Source organism: Hemiscyllium ocellatum, chromosome 17 (assembly GCF_020745735.1).
Source record: "Hemiscyllium ocellatum isolate sHemOce1 chromosome 17, sHemOce1.pat.X.cur, whole genome shotgun sequence".
Taxonomy (NCBI): domain Eukaryota; kingdom Metazoa; phylum Chordata; class Chondrichthyes; order Orectolobiformes; family Hemiscylliidae; genus Hemiscyllium; species Hemiscyllium ocellatum.
The window spans coordinates 13,538,358-13,555,235 of record NC_083417.1 but is presented as its reverse complement, the minus strand read 5'-3'; positions in this window follow the sequence as shown (position 1 = coordinate 13,555,235).

The following is a 16,878-nucleotide window of genomic DNA, read 5'->3' as shown; positions in this document are numbered from 1 at the left end:
AAATTCTCTGCGTGGGTTTTCTTCAGTACCCTCTCACAATCCAAAGATGTGCGGGTTAGGTGGGAAATGCAGGATTATGGGGATGGGCATGGGTGGAATGCTCATCAGAGGGTTGGTGTGTACCTGGTGGGCTGAATGGCCTGCTTCCACACTGTAGGGAATCTATGATTATATAACTTTGCTACTTAAGAATGTCATCATTACTTTTAGCTCAGTTTGCTGATTGATTTTTACTGCTCTTTCTGTGTTGATTGAAGTTGTCTGTTTGAACGTGCTGCTGAAGTCTACATCGTGATACAGTTTGCACTGAAGTAATTGTCTTGACTTTAAAAACTCTACCTTAGAGTGATGCTGGAAATGCACAGCAGGCCAGGCAGCATCCAAGGAGCAGGAAAATTGACGTTTTGGAAAGGAGACCTTCATCTTAACTCTAATCTCCAGCAACTGCAATCCTCACTTTTGCCTTTAAAAACTCAACACCAACCGAGAAGTCTCTGTCCACTTGGAGTGCAGCATGACAGGAACAATGACACCATGCAGGACACATTGCTGGAGGGAGGAGGAGGACGGAAGAAGAGAGCTCTAGAGGAGGTCAGATTGGTGAGGTTCAGGGAGCACTTCTTGCACATGGAGTTCAGTGAGGATAAGTGTTACATATCTTCACTTATGATGGAAGGTCTCATGGAAATTCTTCACCTGTTTCAACCTCAGAGCAGGGTGAGGACAGGATTGCTGGTAACTCTGAAGGCAAACTCTATGATTCAGAATCATAAAAGATGATATGTACAGCATCTCCCAGATCACTGTCCCCTTTTTGGATAAGGTAGGACATTGATGCAGTGGCATCTGATAAAACTGAGAGGGAGAAAACACAGGCAGGTAAGCACATAACTTTACTGGGATTGCAAGCTTCTCCATGTGTTCAGCACTTGACTCCTACCCTTATCTTCTCTGTGTTACTATCACAGCATCCTCTTATTCATAAAGGAAAGATTACCACAAATTAAACACCCTGAACCCAATTAATAAACAAAACCATTTCATGTTGCAAACAAACATTATGTATGATTTGGAGATGCTGGTGTTGGACTGGGGTGTACAAAGTTAAAAATTACACAACACCAGGTTATAGTCCGAGTAAAAAGTGAGGTCTGCAGATGCTGGAGATCAGAGCTGAAAATGTGCTGCTGGTTAAAGCACAGCAGGTTAGGCAGCGTCCAAGGAACAGGAAATTCGACGTTTCGGGCCAGAGCCCTTCATTCCTGATGAAAGTCTCTAGCCCGAAACGTCGAATTTCCTGTTCCTTGGATGCTGCCTAACCTGCTGTGCTTTAACCAGCAGCACATTTTCAACCAGGTTATAGTCCAACAGGTTTAATTGGAAGCACACTAGCTTTCCGAGCGTCGCTCCTTCATCAGGTGATAGTGGAGGGCTGAATCCTAACACAGAATTTATAGCAAAAATTTAGTGTGATGTAACTGAAATTATACATTGAAAAATTGATTGTTAAGTCTTTCATCTGTTTGAATACCTTGATAGTTTCACTTCTTTCATGTGTAAATCACAAAACCTTTTTTAAAAGTTGCATTCTCGGGTTAGCTGTTAACAATGGTGATAGCTAGACAATATGTTGAAGGTGTTAGCCCCCTGTGTTCTCTGTCTATGCCATGATGTTTAGATTGATTCTAATCTAAAAAGTGAGATAACGGAGTTTTACATGAATTCATGCAGTTTTTGTGCAAAGTACAATGTTATCCTGCAAGTACAAATTCACCCCACAAAATGTGTGCATGTGGGTCTTTGTCTGTCTGTGTGTGTGTCTGTCTGGGTTGGGGTTGTGAGTGTGAGAAAGTGTATGTGTGTAGTAAGTGTAGAGTGTCTTAAGTCTGTGTGGGGGTGCATGTGTGAGTGTGGGAGGGTGTGTGTGTCTGTAAGGGTGTGTGTGGGTGTCTGTGTGCGTGTCTGTGTATACGTCTGTCTGTGTGTGTGTGTATAGTGCAATGGTGGTCACCTTTAATGTGACATGAACCCAAGGTCCCGGTTGAGGCCCTCCCTATGCGTACGGAACTTAGCTATCAGCCTTTGCTCAGCCACTTTTCGCTGCTGCCTGTCCCAAAGTCCGCCTAGGAGGATGGTCACCCGAAGGTCCGAGTTCGAATGTCCTGGACCACTGAAGTGTTCCCCAACTGGGAGGGAACACTCCTGTCTATTGATTATTGTGCGGTGCCCATTCATCTGTTGTCGTAGCCTTTGCTCGGTTTCCCCAATGTACCATGCCTCCGCGCATCCTTGCCTGCAACATATAAGATAGACAATTTTGGCTGAGTCACATGAGTACCTGCCATGTACAAGGTGGAAGGTGCCCCACGCATAATGGTGGTATCTATGTCCAGACTCTGACACGTCTTGCAGCGCCTACCGTGACAGGGTTGTTTGGAGTTGTCCTAAGAGCCGGGCAGCTTGCTATGAACAATGATCTGTTTGAGGTTTGGCGGTTGTTTAAAGGCAAGTAGTGGAGGTGTAGGGAAGGTCTGGAAGCTAATGTTGTCTATCTTATACGTTGCAGGCAAGGATGCCCTGAGGCATGGTGCATTGGGGAAACCGAGCAAAGGCTATGACAACAGATGAATGGGCACCGCACAACAATCAACAGACAGGAGGACTCCCTCCTTCAGTAGTCCAGGACATTTGACCTCGGACCTTCGGGTGACCATCCTCCAAGGCAGACTTCGGGACAGGCAGCAGCGAAAAGTGGCCGAGTAGAGGCTGATAGCTAAGTTCGGTACCCATAGGGAGGGCCTCAACCGGGACCTTAGGTTCATGTCACGTTACAAGTAACCACCATTGCACTATACACACATGCATACACTCCTACACACATACAAGCACTCCTATACACACATACACATGGACACACATATACACAGACGCCCACACAGACACACACACACTCCCACACTCACACATGCACCCCCTCACAGACTTAAGACACTCTACACTCACTACACACATACACTTTCTCACACTCATAACCCCCAACCCAGACAGACACACACACACAGACAAAGACCCACATGCACACCTATATTTTGTGGGGTGAATTTATACTTGCGGGGTTACATTGTACTTTGCTCAAAATCTGCATGCATTCATGTAAAACTCCGTTATCTCACTTTTTAGATTAGAATCAATCTAAACATCATGGCATAGACAGAGAACACAGGGGGCTATCACCTTCAACATATTGTCTAGCTATCACCCATTGTTAACAGATAACCTGAGAATGCAACTTTTAAAAAAAGGTTTTGTGATTTACACATGAAAGAAGTGAAACTATCATGGTATTCAAACAGATGAAAGACTTGACAATCAATTTTTCAATGTATAATTTCAGTTACATCACACTGTAAATTTTTGATATAAATTCTGTGTGTTAGGATTCAGCCCTCCACTATCACCTGATGAAGGAGCGATGCTCCGAAAGCTAGTGAGCTTCCAATTAAACCTGTTGGACTATAACCTGGTATTGTGTCATTTTAAACATTATGTAAGTATTCGTCCTGCATTTCCTTCACAAACGGGCTCCAGGTGATTTGGACTGCCCTAGTGCTACAGTGAAATGCGACCTGAATGGCTCTGAATTAATGGTAAAAGTTGAGGAAATTATGGCACAGCGTTACTGTCACTGGACTAGTCGTCTCTAACTACAGACTAAGGTTCTGGGAACAAGAGCTTTAAAGCGTTTCAATAAAAACCCAGAATAAAAAGCTGGCCTAATGACAGTTGGTTGTCATCGAGTTCACTATCTTTCCAGAACAAAATTTGCCATTCTTAATCGGTCTGACCTACATGTGACTCCAGATGCACAATGACATGGTTGACTCGTGACTGCCCCCTGGGAAATTAAGGATGGTATATATTGTTTGCAGAGTCAATGTACCCTCATCTCATAAACAAATGTTAAAAACATGTTGCTGTTTTCAGAGGGGGAGACTGCAGATGGTCTTGAATGAGAGCCCTGGAAGCAGAAGACCTGGATCATCTTGGCATCTCCAGCATTGCTGTGGGCTGGCTGGCTGATGGGCAACAGAAATGGCAGTGGCAGTGAAGGGAGGACATCCTAAAGGAGGACAACAGTTTTGTGCTCAGCAGAGCTGTTGCCTCTCTGGAGGAATGACACCTGAATGATCTTGGTAATGTGTTGAAGGGTGGATTGTTCGACAGTGGCAAGAGTTCCAAATCCCTTTGAGAACGGACATCAGTGGTCTGAACATGCATGGTAGCAAGTTCAGCTTATTGTTGTATAACTTTTATCTTGAATCTATGCAAGGCTTTATTCACAGTGCTTTAAAATGCCTGTTCCACCCATCAGCTCCAGCTTCCAGTAATTTCAACCAATTTGATTACTTTGCTCTGAATCCACACTCTGCATAGACTAATCAAACACAGTGAGTGCCAATAGTAAACAGATACACACAAAATCGAAAGCAGAACAACGGTTGTGTGATAAACTTGAAAGAGCCCAGTCTGAGCTTGCAGGACAGCACAATGACCTTGCATGAGTGTGGACCGAGTTTCCATGGCAACATTGTGTCAATAAGTAGCTTCTGCCAGTGCTGCAATGGAGATTGAGAGATTGGTCATCAGATGTACCCATGTTCCATGGAGCAGAGTCTGGAACCCGCACTCTGCTCCAAGGTCTTGTTGAGTCCATGCCAGACTCTTCCATGCTACAGGGCGTTCACTTCAGCCTCTTTTCTCTTTGGGAGCCTTGCTAATGGAGACATTAGGCAAACCCATCCACCTTCCTCTGTAAAGACACGTCAAAAACTTCATCAGTCTCAGAGACAAAAATGTGTACGAAATGACAGTTCTAAGGAAGGGTCACTTGACCCGAAACGTTAATTCTGATTTCTCTCCATAGATGCTGCCAGACCTGCGAGCTTTACCAGCAATTTCAGTTTGTTTTTCTGATTTGCAGCATCAGCAGCTCTTTTTGGTTTTTATTTTGTATAAAGTGATGTTGCCGAGAACTATTTCTGCTTTGGAGTCACCACATTCTGATACACAGCAAAGTCCAAAACCAGATAGGGGCAGGGTCAGGATGAGGTAGGTTTTGAGGCAAAGACTTGATTGTTAGGAGGTCAAATGGCACCAGCTCAGGTTTGTAACTACTCAACTCAGTGTGATGACTGCAACAATCACTTCAACCAATGAACATCACTGAGCATTTACATTGGGAGCAAGTCACTAATTGAGCACTGTCATCCCGGCATATTTTTCTGTGTCATCAAAATTCACAGGAAATTACTTTTGTCAGTGCTTGTCGCTCTCTTCAAGTTGATCTTGGATTTTGACCGGACAGTTGTGTTTTTTGAATGGTCTTCCTGCATTTCGATCTCAAAAGTTGGATGTCCCAAACTCAGATTTTCTGTAAAGAAAAGAAAATGCAGGTCTTGTTTTCTTTTTCATTTCCATTTCTATATTGTGGAATTATTCTCTATTAAGCTTTCTAATTTAATTTTACTGCCAGTAATCTCAACAATCATGTCTTTGCATCACAGTCTATACCATCTCTGGATAGACTTGTTTTGGATTTCTTGTCTTGTTTTGGATTTCACTGTCTGTCAGAATGCCATAATTCCAGAGAGGAAATGGTTCATGTCACTTTGTGTTGAGTTGTCTCCTTGACTGGCTGACTCAATGCACATTGACTTCCTATTTGAAAGCCATCAAGGTCAAAGTTACTTATTTCAACTAAGACGATTGTTTTTACCATTGTGATTGGATCACCCTTTTAGTCAATCCCAACATTTAATTGTACGGCATTTTTCTCATCAACATATTCAGATATGTTATTGCACACATCTAAGGCAGATGGGACTTATATATCCAGGCCTCCTGGCTGAGAGATAGGGACACTATTACTCTGCCAAAGCATCCCATCATTTAACTTTGGCAATAAGTACCTCAGCTTCATTTAACTCTTTGGAGAGAATTTTATAGAGGTCTGAGCAATGTGGATTATAGTGGGATGTATGGCAGAATTGGGCAGAGCAAGGCCCATCTCAACATCGAGATCACCTCATGTCCATACTTCATGCTTTTCACAAACCGTGAGGCAAGATTCTCGCTTGGTAGCAGACAGCTGTCACTTGATGGTTATTATTGCTTGTTAATGCCACAGCTTTTGTATTATTTTTCCATCTTACCAACTTGCGAAACAAGCTGGATGTTGGGAAAATTTGACATAGAAACCGTGGCACGTACCGGGCGAATACAGTTTGCTGCTTGGCCTGAATGAGCTCCATGTTGAAAACCAGGCACCCGCACCTCAAGGAACACCCCATGGGCACAGGCCGCATGCACTTCACATCCACGGACACCGGCATCCAACATGAGTCAGCTTTTAAGAACCCCGAGGGCGCATTTCTTCTGCTTCACCTTGGGCTGCACCCAATAACTATCTTCATAACGCTGCAGAAAGGACACTGCGCACAGAGGGCCATACACCGAGCTCATGGCCTGGTCCAGGATCTTCACTCAATGTCACTGCACTCACTCAGAGCCTCCCTGGATGTTCATGTCATCCCTGACTTGATTTGCTTTTTGGTGTTTTGCCTCCTCAGCCAGAGATATGAGGCTCATATTACTGCTGGGTTACCTTGCCCTTTAGCATAGACTCAAAGCCCCAGGACACGTGGTCCGGGTTATCAGCAGGCATCTGTCAAATTAGAGATTTCTGGCACAGTAAGTCAAGGGCAGCCTCCAATACCAGTCCATGCCCTGCTTGGGGTGGTCAGGGTAAGGAGTGAAAAACCAAATATCAGGCAACCCACCACCCATCTTAACGCTTCCTGCCCTTTTTTCAGGTTGTTTTCCAGGCAGGCATTACGACTGATGAAAATGACTGTCACAGCTATTACTGTAGGCACACATGGAGAGGTCCCTGAGCGAGTGAGCAGGCAGCACAGAGGGCATGCAGGGTGAGTGGTGTCAGGTATTGCGTGGGTGACAGTAAATGGGGAAGATGTCACAGGTAAGAGTGAGAGTATTAGAGCACGAGCCTTGGTGAGAAGTGGCTACAGTAGCAGAGATAGAGAGTGTGCATGAGATAACAGAGAGAAGAGGATGGAGCTTAGAATGGGGAAGGACATTGACCTTGTTCGGACAATATTCCTCCAGACAGCTGACCCTGTAGTGACCTGGGTGGCAACTTTGGATGAAGCTAGATTGATGGAATTTTGTTTCGCCATGTGCTTTGAAATCTTTAAAACTATGCTTGTTGTAAATAACTTGATTTGTCCTAATGTATCTTAATTTCGTCTGTGTAACAAGCAATAAAGTTCAACTTTACTGTTAACACCAAATCTGCTGCATTGATTGCTGATCGCTTCATAGAATTATAGAATCCTGACAGTGTGGAAACAGGCCCTTCGGCCCAACAAATCCGCACTGACCCTCCGAAAAGTACCTCACCCAGACTGTTCCAGTGAAAGATTAAATCATTAAATAGGGGGGAGAAGAAAAAAATCTAATAAGCCAGATTTCAGTCTGGAACCTGACCCAAGCAGCAATAACATCAGCCAGGATCATAACAGTGGGTTTGTATGATAAAAAGGTGATGATGATTCGGTGATGTTGCTTGAAGGATGCTGAGCAGCCATGATCTTGTTGAATGGAGATGCAGCCTCAAGGAGTTGAATGGTCCACATGTTGACTATCCTTCAACCTTAGCAACAAGGGGATACAAGTGGTGAGGCATGGTGGCTCAGCAGTTAGCACTGCTGCCAGGGAACCTGGTTTCGATTCCAGCCTTGGGGGACTGTCTGTGAGGCATTTGCACATTCTCCCTGTGTCTGCATGGGTTTCCTCTGGGTGCTCCGGTTTCCTCCCCCAATCCAAAGATGTGCAAATCAGGTGGATTGGTCATGCTAAATTGCCCATAGTGTCAGGTGCATTTGTCAGAGGGAAATGAGTCTGGGTGAGTTGCTCTTTGCAGGGTCGGTGTGGACTTGTTGGGCTGAAGGGCCTGTTTCTACACTGTAGGGAATCTAATCTAAGTCATGCTTACATAATCTGCCCCCATCCTTTAACTTCTTGAGTCCAGGTGACATTCCGTCCAAACCACTTCCAAGGCCAATATATCTTTTCTGATGATGTTTCCTGTGTGGTGAAGTGTAATCAACTCATGTCTTCTTTTGAACAATCATGAAGAAGAATTGCTGGAGAGCAGCACATTGCAAGTATCATAAATGGAGATAACTGATCAAGGGAAAGTAAAAATATCTTTAGGTGAAGTATCAAACGATGCCAGTACATCCAATCAGTGAAAGTCACTCTCTTGCACTAAATATTAAATTGTCCGATAATTTTAATTAAGTATCATAAATAAAATAGGCAAGTGGCAATTTCATGTTCATAAAAATAATCAAATTATCAATCTGAATTAAGTGACTTTAAATTAAGAGGAATATACAGGAGCATAATTTCAGAGGATTGTTCAATAGGTTCCCTGGGGATCTACTTGTACGGTTAAAGCGCAGCAGGTCAGGCAGCATCCAAGGAACAGGAGATTCGAAGTTTCAGGCTAAAGCCCTTCATCAGAAATGAGGAAAGTATGTCCAGTAGGCTAAGATAAAAGGTAGGGAGGAGGGACTTGGGGGAGGGGTGATGGAGATGTGATAGGTGGAAGGAGGTAAAGGTGAGGGTGATAGGCCGGAGTGGGGTGGGGGCGGAGAGGTCAGGAAGAAAATTGCAGGTTAGGAGGGCGGTGCTGAGTTCGAGGGAATCGACTCAGACAAGGTTGGGGGGGGTGGAAATGAGGAAACAGGAGAAATCTGAGTTCATCACTTGTGGTTGGAGGGTTCCCAGGTGGAAGATGAGGTGCTCTTTCTCCAACCTTCATGTTGTTATGTTCTGGCGATGGAGGAGTCCAAGGACCTGCATGTCCTTGGTGGAGTGGGAGGGAGAGTTAAAGTGTTGAGCCACGGGGTGGTTGGGCTGGTTCGTCCGGGCGTCCCAGAGGTGTTCCCTGAAGCATCTATTACATCCGCTGCACCCGATGTGGCCTCCTCTATATTGGGGAGACGGGCTACCTACTTGCGGAACGCTTCAGGGAACACCTCTGGGACGCCTGGACCAACCAACCCAACCACCCCGTGGCTCAACACTTTAACTCTCCCTCCCACTCCACCGAGGACATGCAGGTCCTTGAACTCCTCCATCGCCAGAACATAACAACAAGAAGGTTGGAGGAAGAGCGCCTCATCTTCCACCTGGGAACCCTCCAACCACAAGAGCTGAACTCAGATTTCTCCTGTTTCCTCATTTCCCCTCCCCCCACCTTGTCTCAGTCGATTCCCTCGAACTCAGCACCGCCCTCCTAACCTGCAATTTTCTTCCTGACCTCTCCGCCCCCACCCCACTCCGGCCTATCACCCTCACCTTTATCTCCTTCCACCTATCACATCTCCATCGCCCCTCCCCCAAGTCCCTCCTCTCTAACTTTTATCTTAGCCTGCTGGACATACTTTCCTCATTGCTGATGAAGGGCTTTAGCCCGAAACGTCGAATTTCCTGTTCCTTGGATGCTGCCTGACCTGCTGTGCTTTAACCAGCAACACATTTTCAGCTGTGATCTCCAGCATCTGCAGATCTCACTTTTTACTCGAAGATCTACTTGTATGATTGATCAGTCCGTCGACTGCTCTGGCATTTTAGGCCTCTCTCTGCAATCCTAGTCTGGGCCAAGAAGGTAATGGGAATATTAAAATCTATATTACTCGTAGCAAGCATTTGGCAATGGTGCAACCTGTGCTGATCACTCACAATTTACCTAGGATACTCCACTTGGTTCTGGCCCTGAATTATTAGAGTTCAGGAGCAGCCATTATTGATCGTGGACCACTTCATTGGTGGGTTCTGTTCTTCATGCACATTAGATGCTGAGCTAGCAATAACTGTAAGTCTTTACAGAAAGATCTTTGCTTTTTTTTTAACGGTATGTTGGTTATCTTATCTTGCATTGATCTTATGATGATAGGTACCATTGTGAGGAAATGATGTTATGTATTTTATCACTGCCTTTTGTCTTGTCCTCAGTTACAGTGGTTTAAATTTTAGTTTGATGATCTTTGGGTAGTACCAATGTCTTTTGAGTCATTCATTCACAGGCTGAAACCTCCTAATGCAGAGCCTTGAAAATGTCATCTGGAGACCATGGCATTTGCATTACTGAACGAGCCCATGTTGAGACGTTGGGCTGATTTGTTTCCTGTTGGGTCAGTGAACCTGTTGCCAGCCTTTATTCTCAGTTGGGATCCCAAAATAGAATGTACATTTCCCATTTCAGTTCCCTACATTACAATTCCACAGTACTTTATTGTTTATAAATATTCACAAGGTCATGAAAGGTGACTTATAAATACAGGTAAATAAACACTGAGAAGTCTAGGCTCTCTAATTTCTTGGTTGGTAAGATCCAGGGTAATCTTTCTTCATGACAACACCTTGGCCAGACAGTGTTAACTTGCTCAATCAATATTGTTTTTCCATACTGTATAAATTGTTGATCTTTCAAAATTTGGAATTCTTTCAATTTGTCCTGATGAGTGCAAATTGAAGACATTGAATATTTTTGGCAAAATATTGCTATTTTCAGCGATATTCAAGTCTGATGTCTTCAGTAAACTGTGAAGGGAAGGTGCTTGAATGTGGAAGAAATTAGCTCTAGACAAGCTCTTTAAAAGGATACATCCACACTCCCCTGGATTTCAGCATTTACAGTGTGTTTTAATGTGCCGAGAGAAACATTTGTGTCCAAACACATGCTGCAAATGAGAAGTAAGCCATGGCCCATGTTCATTTCTTTGGCAAAGGGACAATCTCTTCTTCACATAGAAATTCTCTGACGCAAATCTCATCGTTATTCACTTACTTCCAACAAAACATTCTAACTGCAGCTTTACAATTCTCAAACTCTTTTCAATAATTATCATGTTTCTGAATGAATTGCAAGTTTCTTCTCTGAAGAAAGGACTTTGGTTGAACTGGATATGGATTTTTATGGCCAAAATATTTGCAAATGTTGGGCTCCCTCAAAGTGCATGGATAACTCATTCAGGGCATTTTATACACCAGTGAGTTAACTAATGGCTGAACACAAGGTCTAAATAAGAAACGGCTCAATTTAGCGTTGAAGTGGGTGTGGATGTATGAATTGAATGTTGCCTCCATGGACAAGGTGCAATATTCATTGAATTCAAGATCTAGTCTAATATCTTTATGAGCCTCCAAATCTCCAGCTCATAACACTCCCAAGTTGTCATTGCAACACTACAGCTTTGATAATTATTCCCTGCTTCACTATATGACCTGCTCAGCAACACACTGAAGCAAACAAAGATGGGGAGTCGTGTTATCAGTGAAAAGCAGTAAACATTACACTCTCCCACTGTAACAGTGTCAAGGTTGGTTAGAATTGATCAGCATTTATGGCCCTATTATATTGCTGCTTTCACATTGAAACAACAACCTGAAAATGACAGTGGCAATTGAACAGCTCAAATTCTTGCAAGCCTGTTCATCTTGAAGCTTTACCTTCATAGCAGCAATTGTAGCTCTACCTCTACTTGGAAACAAACCGAAAAGAAGCGTCTATTTCGGAATTGTGAGAGAAGCTCTGTAGCTCTTTACAACACTATTGGCCTTTCAATTCTGAAAGTCAGATCAAAATGCAATGAAAACTGAAGGGATCACACTTTTCTCTGGCTACAAGCATTCTGAATGAGTAAACCTGACAGGCCTCAATACTAGAACATATGGTCTTTCATGAGAAAACGGTCCCTCATTTGCCAACAACATTGAGTTCCTATTAGTTTTGGAAGTTACAGGATGGCTGATGTATGAAATGACCAAGATGTGCAGTTGAGTTTGTGGCATATTAAAAGGGGAGATTAGAAAAAGAGGGAAATTTTTTTTACACAGAGGGTAGATTGTGTGTAGAATGAACTTCTCGAGAAAGTGGTGGCTGTGGACATAGTCACAACATTTAAAAGACACTTGAATAAGTATAAGAATAGGAAAGATTTGGAGATATATGGATCAGGAGTAGACAGGTGGGACTATTTTAGATTGGGATTACGTTCGGCATGGACTGGTTGGACCAAAGGGTCTGTTTCCATGCTGTATGATTCTATGTAAGATTCTTTATAAGATTCTATTCTATTGATCCAGAGGGGAGAGAATTTTATTTTTCATCTAACTGTTCCCAAGTTTGGCTTTGATTGTGTTTAACACTGACATAGTGGTGGAAAGATGAGGGTCCGAAGGGGATTGGACAGTTAAACTTTGCTGAATCAGTGAGCTATTCAGATGGAGTGGATCAATTTCCTGCTGTCTTCTCACTAATTTTGCATTTTAATGCCATTCATTTGGACAAATACGAGACATTCACCTCACACATTTTTAAGGGACTAATCAGGATCCATAGACATGGGGATATTCTACCAAGAAGCTGTGAGGGAAATTTGTGATTTCTTTGCTAGACTGAAGCAGATGGGAGGTGGGGGAGGGAGGATGAACATGCCCGCCAGATAAATTGAAGGACTTCCTGTGGTGAGAGTTGGGAGGAGCATGAGAACATCTAAGGGCCCCAAAGAGATTGTCACAGCCTCCTTTTTCCCTGGGGTCACCAACATCATAACTACTTCCTTGGAACTCAACAACGAATGAACAATCGATAGGTAAGTGATACACTGCCTATGGGAAACCCATACATCCGATATAACCAGATTTACTGAATGTACAGTGAGTAGGGTAGTGAGTCATTGCACATCGGAAAGCCATACACCATCAATATAACCAGATCAACTAAATGAACAGCAAGTAGGTTAGTGAGTCACTGCCCATGGGAAACCCATACACCATCAACATACCAGATCTACTGAATGGCTTCCAAATGAGGAATTGATCAATAAGATTCCATGTTTTGTATGTTCTTTGTCATGAGTCAGAGCCAATGCAAACTACACATGTATTAATGAGCAGGTGACACTTTCAATAAAAATGATACTTTTCACTTCAAATAGATAGTAAAACAAAGAGTTGTCTACTGCAAGTATAAGTATTCACACCACTCCATACATAAATGTGGCATTAAACTGTTACACAGTTCCGTGATATCTTGTTCTTTATTCAGACAAAGTAACTGAGGAGTTTTATCAGACATTAACTTGAGATTCATGGACATGGTTTTCATTGCAAGGTACAGCTCTGCAAACATTCTCACCCTCAGCTCACAGCATTCCTTTTTGGAGTTCCTTTTGTGGTAGAGTTCTTTTGTAAAGTTCCTTTTCAATCCAGTAGCCGATAACATCCTGGTTCACAGTTTGACCTGTCTATGTGCAAAAAAACTTAAAGGAAAATGTTGATAGTCAGAGTCTTTTTCCCAGGGTGAAAATGTCAAATATTAGTGGCATAGGTTTAAGGTGAAAGTCTTAAAGAATGGAAAGTCATCTAGACTTGAAATATTAGCTTGCTCTCCCTCCATGGATGCTGCCTGACCCGCTGCAATTTCCAGCAATTTTTGTTTTCAAGGAGATGTGCAAGGAACATTTTTTTTTACACAGAGGTGCTTGGAATGCATTGCTGTGGAGTTGGTAATAGAGATGATAGCAACATTTAAGAGTCATTTTAACAGACACACGAATAGGCAGGGAATGGAAGGATATGAATCATGTGCAGGCAGACGGGATTAGTTGCCTGAAGGCCCTCTTCCTGTGCTTTACTATTCTATGTTTTATAAAAACGTCTTGCTCTTTTGTGATTCAGTTTAGTCCAGGTTTTTGATGTTTGGCCAGCTTGTACTCTACCTCCAATAATTCCTGTTGCATTTGCGGTCAAACAGAGAAATGACCTTTTACCAGGAGCTGCTTTCTTTTTTTTCACCTCAATAGATTTAATTGGGTTTCTTTCTATGTTCATCTGCATACATGTCTCTCCCCTTACATTCCTCTGCTTGTAGCTCTCTGTATGTTTGTATTTATCCTTTGTATTTTCAAGCCACATGGCCTCTTTATTAACATTCTTCCTGTTGGTACTGTTTTCTGGTTAAGTGTCAGCAGGTCTCATGAATCAGTATTGCTTATTATTCATGAAAATTGCAATAAATAACCTTATGATTGATTCAAATTCTTAAAAGACCTTTTCAAATATTCTTAAAAACTATTAGTTTCCAAAGACATTTAAAAAGTTTTACAAATGATTCTTGCTGCACAACTTCCAAGTCAGAGGGAGGGTTATGTTTATGGTGGGTAAAAACAATGACTGCAGATGCTGGAAACCAGATTCTGGATTAGTGGTGCTGGAAGAGCACAGCAGTTCAGGCAGCATCCCAGGAGCAGTTAAATCAAAGGGCTTTTGCCCGAAACGCCGATTTTACTGCTGCTTGGATCCTGCCTGAACTGTTGTGCTCTTCCAGCACCATTAATCCAGAATCTGGTTTCCAGTATCTGCAGTCATTGTTTCTACCTCATTGATTTTAACCCTACTGCGAATCCTCTTGCAAGAATGCCTGCCTTGAAGAAGTTTTCCTCCCCTCTCTACAAGCACCTATTGTACTCTATGCTACTTTCTCCCCACCCCACCCTCCTCTAGCTTATCTCTCCACCCTTCAGCTCTCTGCCTTTATTCCTGATGAAGGGCTTTTGCCCGAAATGTCAATTTTACTGCTCCTCGGATGCTGCCTGAACTGCTGTGCTCTTTCAGCACCACTAATCCAGAATTATGTTTATGGTGATTATAACCTGTTTCGTTTATACGTGTGCTGTGAATTCTGCACTCTGGTTTATGTTCCTGACTACTGACTGAAGTGCTTAACTTCAGCAACAAAACCAAAGTCAAGTAAAACAAGCAGGGTATCCATTAACTGAAGTTACTTAAAGGCGACTCCATTGCTTGCAGCTGATGAAATCCTATTGTGTGCACAGTGGCATGCTGTAAGTTAATACTTCCTAAATATATTTGATCCAAACTGTACTTTGATCTAAAAACAATAACTAATCTTACAAAGGAATAGGGTATGTCAGATAGAAAGGTAATCAGTGAATTAGTTCAATTAAACAATAAAACAAAGGAACAATGAAGGAAGGAGAGGAATAAACAAATTGGTGCGTTTGCCTAGTTAAGAGTAGAATTGCAGGTTGTTAGGAAAAAATGTATTGTGTGAAGCATCAATTGATTAATTCTACTTGGAGAAAGTGAGGACTGCAGATGTTGGAGATCAGAGTTGAGAATGTGGTCCTGGTGAAGGGCTTATGCCCAGAACGTCGATTCTCCTGCTCCTCGGATGTTGCCTGACCTGTTGTGCTTTTCCAGCACCACACTTTCAACTTTGATTAATTCTACTATTCAACAGGACAACGGAAACAAAGTTTACCTTTTGAGCCCAGTAAAGCTTTTCCAAAGGTTGAGTTCTGAAGGAGGGTCAATGGACTCGGATTGTTAGCTCTGTTTTCTCTCCACTGGCGATAACCTGTGGAGGTTCCCCATTAATTTCTTTTTGTTTGTTTCATGTTTCCAGCAGCTGCAGCTCTTTGTTTCATTTTGGGACCTGAAAACGTTGTTCATGAAGCACTGCCTTATCAGGGTTGAGCCACCTGGGGAACACTGGCAAGAACTGTGCACTTCTCAGCATGGAACCGATCGACATAGACAAGGCTTTGATCCACAGTCCCATCAGCTTGTTCAAGGAAACATTGAACATCACATTGCATCGTTCAAAGAAATACAATGGAATTGTCCAGCATACAACTGGCATTCCATCTGTAATGGTCGAAATAGATCACACACCTGGTCATTTTTCCCGGGAAGAAGAATGTGAGACATTGACAACCATTACATTTCAAAATAACTTGCTGGTGTGTGACTTGTTTTGACATGTGACTGCATGACAATGTGCCTTTGAAATAAAATGTTTTCTTAGGCTGCAATTACTGTTCAGGGATCTAGCAGAAACATTGTAGAATTTTGATGGAAGAATCATGTCCCAGCATTCAGCTCTCTCAGAAACTATTGGCCAGACGTTGCCTTGATTTCTAACCTTGCTGAAACTTGACATCAATCTTTTCCCCCAAACTCCACCCCTGGCTCATTGGCATGAGGCATTTTCCCATTCTGAATATCTTACTAATAACAGTTTAAATCTTTATGAAGGTTGTCTTAAATCTTCCCAAGTAAGTGAAATGTCAAAGCAGGCTATTTCCATAAACAACTTGACATGTCTGTAACAAAGAACATTCTGCACATGTTTTTGAAAACCAATTCTAGCTGGATGGCCGTAAAATTAGATGAAATATCTCACCACTGGTGATGATTCTTAGGCAACTTTCCACTTATAGAAACAGCCATTTTGACCCATTCACCTTGGGAAGCTTTATCCTACCTGTTATGTAACTGCTTGACAGTTCTGCTCAAGACTTTGGAGCTAAATGCTACAGAACATACGGTATTCGGCTATACAATCAATTCTCTTTTGAGTCTAAATTGCATCTACTCATCTCAGCTCAATGAAGTAACAAGGGGCTTGAATGTCCTGAACTGGCAAAGGGAGATAACAGCCCAAGATCCTGCTTTTGTTAAATTGTCCAGTCACTTCTATATTAGAAAGTGTGAATTTAGATTTAAAAGGGAGAATCTACCCAACACAGTGAAAACTTATTTAGAGGCTGGACCAGGGACATTAGGAAATTCCATGTTGGATGTTCTCCCAGATGCATTACCACCTTTGAGTCATCTGTCTGATCTGGCTATTAAATACCTTCTTGGGGACACATTGGTAATATGGTGAGGTCTCCCCAGTTATCTGTATGGACTCCA